The sequence below is a fragment of the Tupaia chinensis genome, unplaced genomic scaffold, assembly GCF_000334495.1.
Source record: "Tupaia chinensis unplaced genomic scaffold, TupChi_1.0 Scaffold147433_1, whole genome shotgun sequence".
Lineage (NCBI taxonomy): Eukaryota > Metazoa > Chordata > Mammalia > Scandentia > Tupaiidae > Tupaia > Tupaia belangeri.
In genome coordinates, this window is record NW_006207284.1 from 2,001,350 (window position 1) to 2,017,742 (window position 16,393).

At 40.0% G+C, this 16,393-nt stretch overlaps 1 protein-coding gene across 2 annotated transcripts in view; it reads right to left on the reverse strand.

The window, feature by feature from the left end:
• ZRANB3 (zinc finger RANBP2-type containing 3) overlaps window positions 1-16,393 on the reverse strand; it is a 269,156-nt gene that overhangs the window by 36,893 nt on the left and 215,870 nt on the right. The window lies entirely within an intron of this gene.

Sequence of the window (16,393 nt, forward strand, 5' to 3'; positions counted from 1 at the left end):
TTTCTTGGATCTAGAGGCTTTTAGGGACTTTTTCTATCTACAGAGTTGTAAAATCTCACAATGTGTATGATATCTTTAACTGGACTAATATACATTGTATTCATGCACGAAAATTCATTTTTGCATGTTGTAATGATGTACAGTGATTAAATATATAAAATAATACAAAAAAACTCACAATGATCTGTACACATGGATCTACTGAATATCATTTCTACTTAAATGTCTTGAAAACTTTTCATCAGGGCCCAGGATATCTTCTTAGTTTTTGATAATACTAATTATCTTTAGCTCTTATAAATGTCTATTATTTTTCCGTAGTTTCTTCCTCTTCACTTTCTTTTTCTGAGATTCCTGTTAGCAAAATGTTGGATTTATACATTTATGCTTTTATCTTTTACTCCATTATTTTCCTTCTTTTTGTCTTTTTATCCTCTAAACTTTTGGAGTTTTCTTCTATCTTTCAACCTTTCTATAAAACTATTTTTGCAGTCTGTCTATCTATTTACTGACAGCCTTGCTATTTTACGATCCTCTCGCCTGTCTCCCGAGTAGCTGGGTTCCTAGGTGTGTGCCACACCTGGCCTTTTCAGACAGGGTTTCCCTATGTTGCCCCCCCACCCCCACCCAGTCAGGAGTCAGTGCTGTGTTGTCTTCAAAATAGAGGGTAGTACAACAGTTCACAAAATAGAGAGTAGGTACAGCAGTTTCCAGAGGCTGGGGAAGGCGGGCCAGCAGGAGACTGGTGAATGGGTACTCACAGCTAGATAGGAGGAATAAGTTTTGGTGTTCTATTGCACAATTGGGTTACTACACTTAACAATAATATATTTTAAGTTTCAAAATAACTAGAAGAGAGGGTTTTGAATGTAGGGTGATCACTGGCTGATTTTCTGGGGGATTTCGATCAGTCTCTGTAAGTTTATTCTTGGTCTAGTTAGTTTCTCCAGAAAGAACGCAATGGGGGAGGTGGGGGGCTGCTAATCAGAGACAGGTGCTAAAGATTTCACTATTGATTAAAGAGTCCTTCACTTGATCTGCTTGTTTTCAATTTAGTGCCTTATCTACTCCCTTGCCTCTTGTCCTAAATATACTTTTTGTTTGTTTAATATCTTAAGTTATTTATTCATTTAACAATTAAAGAATGAATTTATTTTGGCACAAAAACTTTTTGAAATTCATACATAGTTTTCCCATTACACGTATTTCCATGAGCTTTTTTTTTTTCTTTTTTTTTTTTGGAGAGGTTTTTGCTATAGGGCACGTGCGCTCACCAGAAAAACAGACAGCGACGGAGAGATAGAAAGCGAGAAATCATCCCCCCAGGGAGATGGCCATGCTGCAATCCCTTCTCCTCCATTCTCCTCTCGGGATCTTGGGCACACATGCACACGCACCCAGCGTGAGTTTAAGCCACTGGGTTCGGGACTCGAATCACAGTTGACTACATGGGAGTTCAGAGACATAGCTAACTGTTGGTCCGTCCATGAGCTTTTTCTTTAAAACATTTTTCAAACTTACATTCATTCCCTAAGCATTGTCACAGTATACAAAATGTGATTTCCCATCCAGAATATACTGCATAGTGGCTTAATCATGCATGTTATCTTTTAAATAACATTTTTTAAGAGTAGCAAATAAACTGAATTCAGTATAGACATGCATAAAATATACAATAGGCCACTATCACATACAGTGGAAAATGTTTAAATCATATCAGAATCTTTTACCTTACTCTATTTTTAGAGTATTTGTTTTTTGGGTTAGTCTCACGGTCTAGTGGTTGAGGGAGGCGGATCCCACGTGGTCGACTGTGCTTCAAATGCTGGCCTCTGTGGGCTGAAAAACATACCAAATGTGTGTGCACGCTTGCCCAAACCTCTGGAAGGATGGAGAGGTGGAAAAGGAATTTCTACATGACCATGCGCCATTCAGGGTGCTTTTTTCCTTTACTTCTCTCTGGTGTGTGTGTGGGCACCCTTTGGCAATTAAACAAACAAAAAATCTGTTTCTTTAAAGGTTTACCTCTTCATTTTCCCACTAAGGGAAACAAAAAAAGAAGAAAGAAATGAAACAGAATTGTTAAAAGCAACTCTCCTAACAAAAGAAATTCCGCTCCCAAACGAGAATTCTTTTTTTAAAGAATTGTTTTACCTTATTTCTTTTAATTTTACCAGACAGAGACAGAGCAAGGGGAGGGGGAGAGAAAGAGAGAGGCAAAGTGAGAAAGCACACCACCAAGTCCAGGACTTGAACCGCAGTTGGCCATGTGGGAGTTCAGAGCCTTTAACCACCACGCCACCTGCCGGCCAGCAAAGGGGCCCTTCAAAGATCAACTTTTACAGTCAAGCCTTTTAATTAACCTATTTAGTTAAGCTTTTTTAGAAAGGTTTTTGCCATAGGGTGAGTGTGCTTGCTGGAGAGAGACAGAGACAAGGAAAGAGAAATTGCCCCCTAAAGGAGATGACCATGATAATCCCTTCTCCTCCATTCTCCTCCTGGGATTTTGGGCATGCATGCACATGTGCCTGGTGTGAGTTTTAAACAGCCAGGTCCAGGACTCAAACTGCAGTCATCCATGTGGGAGTCCCAGTAGCTTAACTGCCACACCACCTGCTGGCCCCTAGTTAAGCTATTTTTAGAAGGATTTTACTACTTAAGCAATGACTCATGTTGGAAAGGAGCCATTGAGAAATTCGCATTAGTGCCAGAGCAGGGTGAGAGTAAAGGTCAGCAGAGACCGGCAGTCATCAGAAATTGATGTACACATCTGGCCACAACAGGAGCTTCCTAACAGTGCACGGGAGGGTCAGGTGCTGGTCCAGCCACATATCCCTTGGCTAATAATAAAGTAAGACATTAGCATATAAAATCCAGAAAAGGGGGGAGAGGGTAGAAAAGAAATCATTTTAATAAATTTGTGAGTGAAAGGCTACACCAAGAATAGAATTTTAGCAAAAGGAGAAGCAATGACTTCAGCTAATGTTATAGTGGCTAAGTTGGACAATGAAGAATGTCACTTGAAGCTTACAAACTATGTTAGTAAGAAGGGATGCCAGAGGCTGGAGAGTTGGACAGGAATAAGGATTTCTTCTGAAGGCATCAGTTAGAACCATGATACATATGACTGGTACTGCTTTCTGGTTGGAGCCTCTGGGCAGCTGACCAGATATTGGGTGATGAGGGGGTTTTTTGTTTGTTTTTTTGTTTTTTGTTTTTTGGATTTTTTTTTCTTCGTTGTTGTTTTTTTTTTTTTTTTTTGACATTTAGCAGCTATGACTGACAGAAAAACAAGTGAGCAAATCTTCATGATACAACCTAAAGTTAACTGTGTGTGCTGGAAAGAAACAGGGAAGGATTATGGGTTTACTAAACAGAGTTCCTAACTTGAGATTCAAGGGCTTCTTCCAAGATCCTGGATGGTTCTTTGAGCCTTGGAAGCCCTTGAAATTAGTTGTAAAATATTGCCTGTATTGTATGTGCATTTTTTGCAAGCAATATCTCCAAAGTCTCAAAGGAATTCAGGACCTTAAAAAGGTTAAGAAATTAGTGTAAAAGACCTGAATATGCACTTGTGGGTTTTTTGTTTGCTGAAGACAGGCTGTCATGCTAGTGATCTTCCAGCCCTAGCCCCTGTGTTGGGAGCAGAGGCATGCACTACTGAGCCCAGCTCCTTCTTAGAAGGGTCTTGCTATGTTGCCTTGGCCAGCCTTGTGTTCACAATCCTCTTGCCTCAGTCTCCCAAAATACTTGTATTATAGGTCCAAGCCACAGTGCAGGGCCTTTAGGTTGGCCCTAGAGCTAACCTCTGGACTCCCATGTGTCTCCAGCCTCTGGAGCACAGTGTCTTAGCAGCTCATGTCACTGTGGCCGGGCCACTTGTAGTGCTTTGTTTTGTCTTTCCAATTTGCCAGAAGGCACATGCACTTGCTGGAGAGAGAGAGAGAGAGAGGAAGAGAGTAAGGGGGAGTGAAAAAGCACTCCCCATGGGAAATAGTCATGCCACCATCTTTTTTCTTCCCTCTCTCTCCTGCCTTTCAAGATTTGAGGAATACATGCACATGTATTAGTGTATTTTCTTGGAGTCCTGGACTTGAACTGCTAGTTGGTTGTGTGGGATCCAGCCACTTAAATCACATGCCATGGGCTGGCCTTCATTGTGGTTTTAATAGCTATTTCTTTCTTTAATTTTCTGTAGGCAAAGAAGGATTGAGAGCACATATGTAAATATATACCTGAAGGTGAACTTTACTTTTTAAAGGGAAACAAATACATGAATTTTCTGAAATATTGCATGAGAATTCCTCTGGCTCAAAAATAATTTTAAGTAGAATATCAACACAGAGTAACTCTGTAGGCAAGAAACATACTAATTAAGTTCACCTGTCCATCACCGGAGGTGGACTCATCTCATAAGGTAGCAAATAACACAAGGAGTATGCATTCAGTCAAAGAGGGAAACTATTGATGAAGTGAGCAGAGAAAGCACCTGGATTTTTTTTTACTTTTTAAATTGTATTTATTATTAGATTTTTTTTTTTTTAATTTTCTATAGGGCATGTGTGCTCAACAGAAAGAGAGACAGACAGAGATAGAAAGAGGGAAAGTGAGAAAACAAGTAGCCAGGTCCAGGACTCAAACCACACTTGGTCACGTGGGAGTCCAGGGCCTTAACCACCACACCACCTGCTGGTCTCACACCTGGATTATAATGGCTAGGAAATCACTGTATTGGCAAGAGCCTAAAGAACGCAAATGTCATGTAGGTCAACTTAAAACAAAATTACCCTTGATGTTTTGAGACAGAGATATATATATATACCGTCAACTTTTTGGGGAAATTCCAGCAGGTGTTATTATATGCCTAGATAATAAAAGAAGAAAGTAACCCTCAAGAAGATGGTGATTTATAGAGAAAGAATCTAAATATTCATGTAAAATTTTATACATGCATAATGCTTTTAATGACTTTTCTGTTGTCTTTTTTGATTAAGTGAATTTTTCATGAGGTGCCTCCTTTTAGAAGGGTTAGTAAGATTCCCATATCTACCAATGATTAAATCATCTGAGATAAAGATGATGAGAAATCACTGTAAACACACTGCTCCCTCCAAAAACACACAATTTCTAAAGATGTTAGATTAACCAATTACACGACTGTCTGTCCCTTAGAAGCTGGGGTTGGCTTTATAAGTCTTATCAAAATAAATAAGAATCCTCAAATTACAACAGCCATACTGATAGCCAAATACTCAACTCCCATACCATTCTAGTAGGTGTATATTTAAAAAATTAATTATTTCATTATTGTTATCAGCATTTCTAAGAGGCAGATAGGCAGGAACACAGACATATAAAATATATTTATGGCCTAGTAATGTTTTGTAACTTAGTATCAAGATAAAGCTAACTCTTTTGCCTTTTATAACTATATTCTAGCATTTAGAAAAGATATTACAGTAACAATGTAATACCCTAGCTCTCCAGGACTATTCTTATAAAAAATAACTGCATTAAATGACCCTTTTAATGTGTGATACATAAGGAAGTTAAATGTAGGTAGTTCTAATAGGAGTAGCAACCTAAGCCTTTAGTAATTTTTATCACAAGGCTCATGGGAAAAATATACTTAAAATATACCAAGTCATAAGGAATGTAGAAGATAGAAGAACACATTCCTCTCTTCAGTTATATAGCTGATACTCAGTAATTGTGTTCCTGTCTTTTGTTCAATATTGTTTTTGAAAAACAAAAGAAAAATATTGCTTTTGGTGAGAAGTGCTGGGCATAAAAACTGCAAAATGCTTAAGATGGCAAAATGCGAGTTTTTATCTGAAATGTTCAGGGACCTAATCTATTTGCTCTCTTCAGCACCATGGTAAACCACTGGTCTTTAGAGACAAATCCCCTGGCCATGACGATGGGATTAAAAGTCAGTTATTAGAACTGAAGGGGAGGAAAAGGAAATCTAGTACAACTCATAAAAAAACAATAAAGCACTTCAAAGCCTGGTTCTATTCCCGGGAAGCAGAGGCCATGGACAAAAGCACTCATGTCAGGTTTAATAGACTTTGATCAAAGGGTAGCTCTGGTAGGAGCCATTACTGCCTCATGTCACTCGGCTCCTGTTCCTAAAAGAATTAATAACCCTCTTTTCGACAAATGGGGGATTGGGACATCATGCTGGTCTCCTGGAAGACGGACGATTAATGACTTAAACTGGAACTAAAGTGCCCTCACTAACATTTGTAAACAAGCCAAAATGAGTCTGTTTTCAAATGATATGGAGTGAGAGAAGTAGGGTTTTAATCATCCAACTAAAAAAATTGATTTAAATTATCCTAAAATGGAAATCACTGATTTTTTTTTTGATTTTCCAAAATGTCCATTCCTATGTAATTAAATAAAATTTTAACAGTGATCCACTCAGAAGCATAACTAGCTTTATCTGTAGGCCCAGAGAAAACAAAATAAATCAACAAAATAAAACACTACTATGGCTAAAAAGATAAAAAAACAGTAACAAACAAAAACAAAAACCAAAGTGGTATAAAAGAAAATGTTATTACTTATTTCTAACGATGCTATGAAAAGCAGTGTACACAAATGTCTTTGGAAACAGTTGTGTCTTCCAATAAATAAGGTCAATAAGAATTTATGGCAAAATATTATATTGGGTCGTTGGAAAAGCCATCATGCATTTTGCATAGCAAAATATAGAAAAATACATCATGACTTTTCCAATGACCCAATAATGTAACATACCATACAGAACACTAGAATGTAACTCAGAGGACTGCATTAATCGAATGGTCTAGTGTGTGCCTATGTGCCACCATGTCTCAGTCAGGCTCTAGGCCTGTGCTCAGACGCCTCCTGGACACCAGCAGATGTTCAAAGGAGCCTCAAGCTCCAGACGTGTGGAATGACTTCTTTGCTGGGTCTTTCCCTGTCTCTTCAATGTGGCTCTCCTTGTCTATCTACCTGTCTGTCACAGGGGCACTTCTCTTAAATACTTGTTACAGTCCTTTCTACTCTTACAGCACAGACTGCTAGGAGACAGGACTGCAGCACTCCAGCCTCGTTTTGTGGATTCTGACTCTGAAACGTCTGGAATTTTTCTCTTTCCTTCTGTTATCACTACTGCTGTTAGGAGTTCAGGTCAGCTTTTAGAGCCCCTAATCCCTGCTGGGAATCTCTGACAAATGAGCTTATACATATTAATGCCTCATAAATAAAAAGGCACAGGCTTTATTAATAGACCCATGCCAATGTAAAATTTGCACCAATGTAAAATTTTGGCCAAAATGGGACTCCTTACTTCTTATCCCAAATCCAGTAGCAGAGGAAGCCTTAGGGCCAGCCTAGCAGGCTCTGTGGCTTTATTCAGCATGGAGGTTGCAGTGCAGGGGTGTCCCTCCCAGGGACCCACTCAGCTTGAACTATGACCCAATCAAGTACTCAGGCTTGAATAAATCAGAGAAGAAAGGCCTTCGCCACAGCTGAAATGGGGTATGGGGTGGGCAAAAATAACCCAATTTCCCAGATACCACTGACTCCAATAACTGCTGTCTTTTCTCCTTCCCATCCATTTCCCACACTACCACTAGGATTTTGAAAACAGAAATCTGGTCATGTCATTCATCTGCTTAAAACTCTCTAATGACACTACACACTTGGAGGACAGTCGTGCTTCTTGGCCCGGCGTGTGTGGGCTCCTGTACAGCCACTTAGGGCCAGCATTTTAGGCTTCGTCGCTTCTTATGTCCCTTACCTCACACATTCACAGACTTCCCATTCCCAGGACAGTGATGATCTCTTCATGTCACTGTGCTACTGATGTTTCCTCTGCCTGAAATAGAGCCCACTGCTTTTGAACTTACCCTTCAAAACCCAGCTCAGGTGTTTCCTAATGGGATCTTTCCCAAATCCTACAGTCCATCCTGTGTTCTCAGACCTCATGCTGCATCAAAATGATTTGTGTACAACTATTTCTTCCACCTAAAGAGTAAGCTCCAAGGAAAGTTTGCTCTTTTCTTTATCTTTGCATCCTTAGAATTTAGCGGGTAGTATTTTTCAAACTTAGAACTTTTTTGAGATACAGTTCTTATATCATAAAATTTGCCCCTTCCCTGTCTTTTTAAAAGTTTTTTTTTTTTAAACCATAGAGTATGTGCATTCACAGCAGAGAGACAGTTAGAGGGACAGTGAGAAATCACCCACCCCCAGGGGGATGGCCACACCACAATCCCTTCTCTACTCTCCCCCTGGGATTTTGAGTGCGTGTGTGCACATACACATGTACCTGGTGTGAGTTTCAAGTTGCCCAGTCCAGGACCCGAACTGTGGTTGGCCGTGTGAAAGTTCACACTTTAACCACCTGGTTGCCCCAAATTTGCCCTTTTAAAGTATCCAATTCACTGTCTTTTAGTATACTCAGAGTTGTACAACCATTACCACTGATTAATTGTAGAACATTTCATCAAGAAGAAACCCCACCGACTGGCAACTGGGAGGCTGAGGGAGGAGGACTGTGACATGATGAGAACTTGTCCAGAGAAAAAATGAAAAAGGAACCGATACCAGTTAGGCGCTGTTACATACAGTGTGTGGAAAGCTGTCTTTTTAAACTGGACTCTTGCACATAGTCCTCAACAGACCAGACCAAACCTAAATGAAGTCATTTATGCTGGGTGCCACTTTATCAAACTGAACTTCAAAACAGGCCGGTTTTTCTACTTTTTCTTTCTTTTTTTCTTTTTTTTTTTTTAGAGGTTTTTTGCTATAGGGCACGTGCGCTCGCCAGACAGAGAGAGACAGAGACAGAAAGTGAGAAATCACCCTCCAGGGGGGATGGTCATGCTGCAATCCCTTTTCCTCCATTCTCCTCTCGGGATCTTGGACACGCACGCACACGTGCCCAGCGTGAGTTTTAAGGCACTGGGTCTGGGACACGAACTGCGGTCGACTACGTGGGAGTCCAGCGACATAGCCATTACGCTAACTGCTGGTCCCATCTACTTTTTGTTTCTTGTTTCTGCTTGCTTCAGATCTTCTGCTCTGCACCTGTAGCAAAGTGCCTTTCTACTTCATAGAAGGGATGCTGCTCAATTCATTAATTGCTACATACCAGCCAATTAGATCTTTTTTTTTTTCCTTGAGAGATTTTTGCCATAGGGCACATGTGTTCGCTGGAGAAACAGAGACAGAAAGTGAGAAGTCCCCCTGTGGAGGATGGCTATGTCACAATCCCTTCTCCTCTATTCTCCTCTCAGGACTTTCGGCACATAGGCACATGCAAACGGTGTGATTGTCAAGCCGCCGGGTCCGGGATCTGAACCATGGTCAACCAAGTAGAAGTCCAGTGCCCTACTACTCTACCTGCTGGCCTTCCAATTAAATCTTTAAAACTCAAGTTGTTGAAATGTTCTTTTCCTCCCTCGTCCCCTGAAGCTCTTAACTGCTAATTGACTTTGTCTCTGTGAATTTGCCCATCTTGGCCAAGTCATGTACAAGGACTCACACAGCTGCTGGCCTTTGTGTGTGGCTTCTTTCACTGTCAAGTATTTTCAGGGTTCACACATGTTACAGGTTTGTAAAGACTTCAATCCTTTCAAGGCTAAATAATATTTTACTCCATGGATAAACCACATTTTGTTTATGCATTCATCACTGTAAGGACATTTGACTGTTCTATTTTGGCTATTATAAAACAAGCTGCTATGACTTCTATGTACAAGTTTGTGTGTGACTAGACGTTTTCAGTTCCCTTGAGAATTGAATTTCTAGGTCACATGGTAACTTTATGTTTAACATCTGGAGAAACTGCTAGACTGTTTTACAAAATGGCTGCATCAGGGCCACAAGGTGGGGTAGTGGCCAAGGTGCTGGACTCCTACAAGCCCAATAGTGGTTCAAGACCTGGACCCAGCAGTTTGAAAATTACCCTGGGCATGTTTGTGTGCATACCCAAATTCTGAGAGGAGAATGGAGGAGAAGGGATTGCTGCATGGCCATCCTCTCAGATGGGTGATTTCTTACTTTCCCACTCTCTGTCTCTCTCCTGCACACATGTCCTATGGCAAAAACCTAAAGATGAAAAATCCCCAAAATGGCTGTATCGTTTTATATTCTTGCCAGCAATGTATGAATGTTCCAGTTTCTCTACATTATAGCCAATACTTACCTTTTTTATTTTAGCAATCCTAGTGAGTATGAAGCAATACATCAGTGGGGTTTTGATCTGCATATTATATCATCTTAATAAATGCTTACAAAATGAATGATCTTTGACTGCCCTGTATGTGGTAGACATCCCAAGAACAACAGTCAAACCGAGCTGCAATGTTTCAGCATTGTTATTTCTTTCACATCTATTTATGGAGGGCCTATGATATGCTAAATCTAATGTATCTAACGTAGTCTGGCAATATCAGAGACTTCAGAGCTGAAAGGCTTGGGTGCAAATCTCATCTCTGCCACTTGTTGGATATACATGTAGAGAGATCATGTAACTTGTCCGAACTTTAGTGGGACACGATAATAGTATCTCCCTCCTGGTGTTAAATATTAAATAGATCATGTTAGGGTTAATACATGTTAATTATTTTTGCTGAATGCACTGAAGTCATAAACCTAATGAGAAAAATATCTGATAATGACACAATGTGTTGTAAGCTATAATGAGATATTTGCATCTTTCTATCCATAACAGTGAGGTCTCCCTCCTGTCCTATCATTAGGCTAGTGTACAAACAAATTATGAATTTTTTCAGAACAGTTTCAATTTCTAAAATATATATTAGGTAATGATTCTAATGTGTGATGTACTAGCCCCCAAATACCAGTGTTTTTAGCATATTCTTAAAAAAGAGGCTTTGGACAAGAGAGATTTAGACTTCAGAAAAGCCACAGCTCCTTTGGTCAACTTTCTTTATGCTACTACCATTTTTTTTTTTTAGAGAGAGATTTTTCCTATAGGGCACTTGTGCTCACTGGAGACAGAGAGACTGAAAGCATTATATAATACCCTTCCTCCTGTGAGGGGAATGGCCACATCACAATCCCTTCTTTTCCATTCTCCTCTCGGGATTTTGTGTACACATGCACACGTGCCTAGTGTGAGTTTAAGACTTTTAAGATGCTGGGTCTAAGACTTGAACCACTGTCGACTACATGAGAGTCCAGCGACGTAACCATTCCACCATCTGCTGTTCCTACTACTACCATTTTTTTAACTAGACAGTATATAGGAAAGAAGGTTATGTTTTTTAAAGAATTAATAAATTTTATTTACTATTATTATTATTATTTAACTTGCTATGGGGACATGTGTGCTCACCAGAGAGAGACAGAGAGAGAGAGAGGGAAAGTAAGAAAGTAAGCTGGCAGGTCCGAGACTTGCACCGTAGTTGGCCATGTGGCGGTCTAGTGCCTTAAACACCATGTCACCTGCTAGCCCCAAGTAGGTTATTTCTTATCTATATGAGACAACTTTTTAAAAAAATTATTTATTTTTATTTATTTATTTATTTATTTTTGGTTTTGGCCATAGGGTGCATGTGCCCATCAGAGAGAAACAAACAGAGAAAGTGAGAAATCACCTCCTTCAGGGGATGGCCATATTTATAGCCCTTTCTCCTCCACTCTCCTAGGATTTGGGGCATGCATACACATATGCAGGCATGATTTTCAAGTCACCGGTCTAGAACTTGAACAGTGGTCAGACATGTGGAATTCCAGTGCCTTAACCACTACCCAACCAGCAGGCCCTGAGACAACTTTTTATTTGCATTTCTTAGCCCACAACAAAAAATTTCATACAAAGTTGGCATTTAATCTAAAATGCAGTTCAATTTTGAATTTTTAAAGCATTTTAAAATTTCATAGTTATGCTCAAGAGCTCTCCTTAACTACATGTAGTATTTTTGCAGCAGACCAGCAACCACCCTACATATTTTAAATGCAAATGTGGGTGTTTGAAATGTAAATTTGACTTGGAAGAAGGATGGCTTAGAAGCCCTTGAGGACAGCAAACCAGGGGCTTGAGGATGGCTGGGCTGGAGGGTGGAGAAAAGGCAGCACTTTGAGAGAGGCCAAAGCTGCCAGCACACAGGTAAGGTAAGGAAGGTAAACGACCAGGCAGGGGCCAGTGGGGAGGAAGGAAAATGGAGACCTGCAGTGAGAGAGCACAAAACCAACACAGTGACCAGGGAAGGCCGAGACTGCAGTGTAGTTTGAATCAAGAGTTGCCAAGAAATAACCAGGAGGACCAGTTCTGGCTGAACTGGGACACGGCCTAGAGATTCCAAAGGGGTAGAAAACTGCTGTTTGAAGTAACAGGATGGAAGCAGCTCTGGCTTACTGAGACTTGAAGAGAAGCCGTGAGAGAAAGAAGACGTGTCCTAAGCAGGAGCCAGACTCACGGCCTACTAAATTATAGTCTTCTCTAGTGCTCGCCTGTGAATCATTTATGCACCGTTTCTTTTAGGGTACTTTATATGCAATGACTGAAAGGAACCTAGAAGCCTAGGGACCCAAATGGCTGAACAAACAACATTGCTGATTACCTGTTATGGAGAAAAGAGCAAAAGAAGACAGGAAAACTAGAGAAAGAGGGAGGCTCACTGTTTGAATACTCCACTGAGTCTACTTTATTAGAAACTTCATCATATGGAAATGACAACATACACTATTGTGATGGATAGTTTGGGTATCAACTTGACTGAACTGAGAACCACCTTGAGAAAGCATCACACTGGGTGTGTTTGTGGGGGTGTTTCCAGAAGGGATTAACAAGCAAGTCTGAGTAGCTACAGGCTAAAAATCTACCCTCATTGTGGGCAGGCATGTTTCACTCAACAGGGCCTTGGATAGAATAAATATAGGATGAGTGGATGAATGAATGAATTGGTCTCTTCTGAGACTGAGCAAGACAGATTTCTGTTGCTTTGGAAATCAGAACTCAAGGCTTGTCATTGACTTGTTTACCTGAGGCCTTTGAACTTGGACTGAGCCATGCTATCAGCATCCTAGGATCTCCAGCTTATAGGTGGCCTGGTGTGGGACTTCTCAGCTGCTATAATTGTGTGAACTGATTCTCCCAACAAATCTAATCTTATCTAGCTATATAAACCTATTAGTTCTGTCTTCCTAGAGAACTCTGACTAATACAACTATTATCCATAAATTTCTCTCCTATCTGGAGATGACCTACTTTACCTAATTCAATGGAAGCCATTGTAGGAAAATCAAAATACCTCAAAACCAGAAGAGTACTTAGATGTCAGAGAAAAAAGAAAGAAGCCGTGGAAACTGGCCCAATTACACCTGAGGCGGTGACCTTGGCAGTGAACTCCCAAGCAGGACTCTTACTTAAGGAAAGCCATGGGGCTGTGCAAAGAACCTTTCTTGGTGGTGGTAGAATTTTTTTCTCTTCAATTAAGTCAGATATTAATTTAATGTTAACATAGGCTAATAAATAATTTCGTTAAAAATGGAAATATATCGGGACCAGCAGTTAGTGTAATGGCTATGTCACTGGACTCCCACGTAGTCAACCGCGGTTCGTGTCCCGGACCCGGTGGCTTAAAACTCATGCTGGGCACGTGTGCGTGCGTGCCCAAGATCCCGAGAGGAGAATGGGGGAGAAGGGATTGCGGCGTAGCCATCCCCTCTGGGGGGTGATTTCTCACTTTCTGCCTCTCTGTCTCTGTCTGGCGAGTGCATACACCCTATAACAAAAACCTCTCAAAAAAAAAAAAACAAAAAAAAAGAAAGAAAGAAAAAAAATGGAAATATATCTAAGATGGGTAAAAAGTTACATACATTTACGTCCATGAGTTTCATGCAGGGTATTATTCAAATATTTAACAACAGTATAGCATGGCATTAGCCAATGTTGAGTTGAAGTGGAGACATAGAGGCTCCATATGATCTCAGATCATGGGAAGGACTAGAAAGCCCTAGTGGTGGGGCAATGGAGTACTGAAGAGATAGAGCAACAGCTATTTATCAAGTGTACCAAAATATTTCAATATTTTAATGATCAAGTGCACTTATACTGGTATATGCTGAGAGAATACTAGCCCTGATTCCATATTGGTTTGTTTGTTTTTTAAATCCCAATTGGATTATATGGCAGAAAAAGAATTCTGATGAAGAGAAGGAAGGAGTGCAATTCTGACAGGCAATGAGCACCAAGGATAAAGGAGGAAGATGACATCAAAACTAATACAAAGTTTTTAAGAAAGATTGTTTTTCTCATTCTTCTCTTTCTCTTCCTAACCATAGGTTTCCTTATCCCCAAGACTCATGATCATAATAATATTAGCCTCTAGGTCAAGTCATAGAAAACTGATTTGCTAAAAGCATAGATAAGTGACTTACTTGTTCAGAACCAACATGCTAAAAGTCAATTCACCTGAAACCCAGGTCAGTGAAGATTAATTTGCCGAATTTGCCAAACTCATTGGTTTTCTAAAAATCACTTCTAGGGTTCACAGGATTCTGAATGTAACTAACGGACAGGCAGAGTTAAACTATGGGGAGCTAGGCTGGACCTCCAGACTTCCTTCCTGCCCTCAGTTTATCCTCTCTTGCTCTAAAGGCTTACTCTCTGCTTATCTGTCTCCTCTTTTGAGCTGCTCGGCCTTCCTTTCCCCTTCTCTGGGGTTGCCAGGTTGGGCTGAGTTATACGTCGACTGACTAACATACACAATCTTCAGGAAGCTAGGACAGCGATGAAATGAACATTCCTTAAAATGCTGACATGACAGAAATAGCCACAAGCTGTTAAAAACCATCTAATTAGAACTGCAATAAACTTTTTAGTGAAATAAGTTTTTAAAGACAATTGGCAAGTTTGGTTAATTTGGCAAAGTTTAACTGACAGAACTGGAAGTATCCTAAAAATACTATATGCTGGAAATTTTTTTGAAAAGGCTTTTAAAAAGGATCAGAAAGAAATCAGTATAAATAGAAAAATTCCCATAGGAAACGCTAAAATTCTGTCAACATTCAGAAGAAAAATATGTTCATCACTAGACTAAACTTCCTGAGGCTCTTTTAACAAACTGAACATTTCTTAAAATGCATAAGGCTGGAGGCTGGAAAGACAGAGTGGTGAGGGTGTGCTGGGTTCAGAAAGCAAGACCTGGAAGACTGGCTGAATTGAAGAAACACCTCAGAACAAAGCTCTCTCTCTGACCTTTCTGCTGCCCCCATTTCCAGATCATCTTTGAGCCTGTTTTTTCTCCCCAAGTACAGGAAAGGGCTTTGCTCTGATACCCCATTAACTACTTACAGAATAAACCCACCGAAGAGTAAAACAAACACCTCTGGACTCCTCCCTGAGGTTTCATTAGCTATTGGGTCTTCTGGAAAGTCAGGACACATTTTTCCATAGAAAAACAGAAAAACACATCATGACTTCTCCAATACTCAGTAAACTGATATCACAGGAAGAAGTCTTAGGAAAGCACACCTGGAGAGATTTTATCACAAGCTATTGTTCACCTCCCACACCCATTCGATTCCCAAATAGAATCATTTACTCACCATTATCTGAGCATTGGCCTCATTCTTTCTCCCTAAAAATAATTTATTTTAAAGTTGTCTGCACCCCAATTTTCTTCTCCCCTGTGAAGAGGGTATTTGAGTTTCAACCCCCTGCCCCCTCTTTGAGTTCATATTTTGTATAACTTCTGTATACACACAAATACATATATTAAGTAAAACTTGTATGCTTTTCCCTTATTAATCTGCCTATTGTCAGTGAACCTTCAAAGAATGGATATTCCTTTGCTTGTACACAGGCATGCTCACCTAAACTCAATTGTATGCTTGCCAAACAACAAACAAGTAAATAAAAACAAGGAAAAACAAATCTAAACAAAGGATCCCTACCTCAGAAGGTCACAATTTATATAATACAGTACATGTATAAAAAAAAATCTGTGCGAGATAACACTAAACTATGAGAGAAGCACACTTAAGTCAAGAAAGTAAGATTTGGCTAGTGATTTTTTAAAAACTTTGTATACAGATACAATTTTCTTCAAACAAACTTTTAAAAAACAACAGGTACATATGTGTGTGTGAGAATGTACTTCAATTTTTTTTTTTTTTTTAAAGTTTTTGCCACAGGGCAATATTACCTTACTGGAGAGACACAGAGGGAGACAGTGAGAAATCCTGTTCAGGGGGGGGTGGCCATACGCTATTCTTTCTCATCCATTCTCCTCTTGAGATTTTGAGCGTACATACACATGTGCCCAGAGTGATTTGGGACATGCATGCACACATGCCCAGTGTGATTTTCAAGCTGCTGGTTCTGGGACTCGAACCATGGTCAGTCGTGTGTGAGTCCAGTGCCTTAACCATCACAACCTAC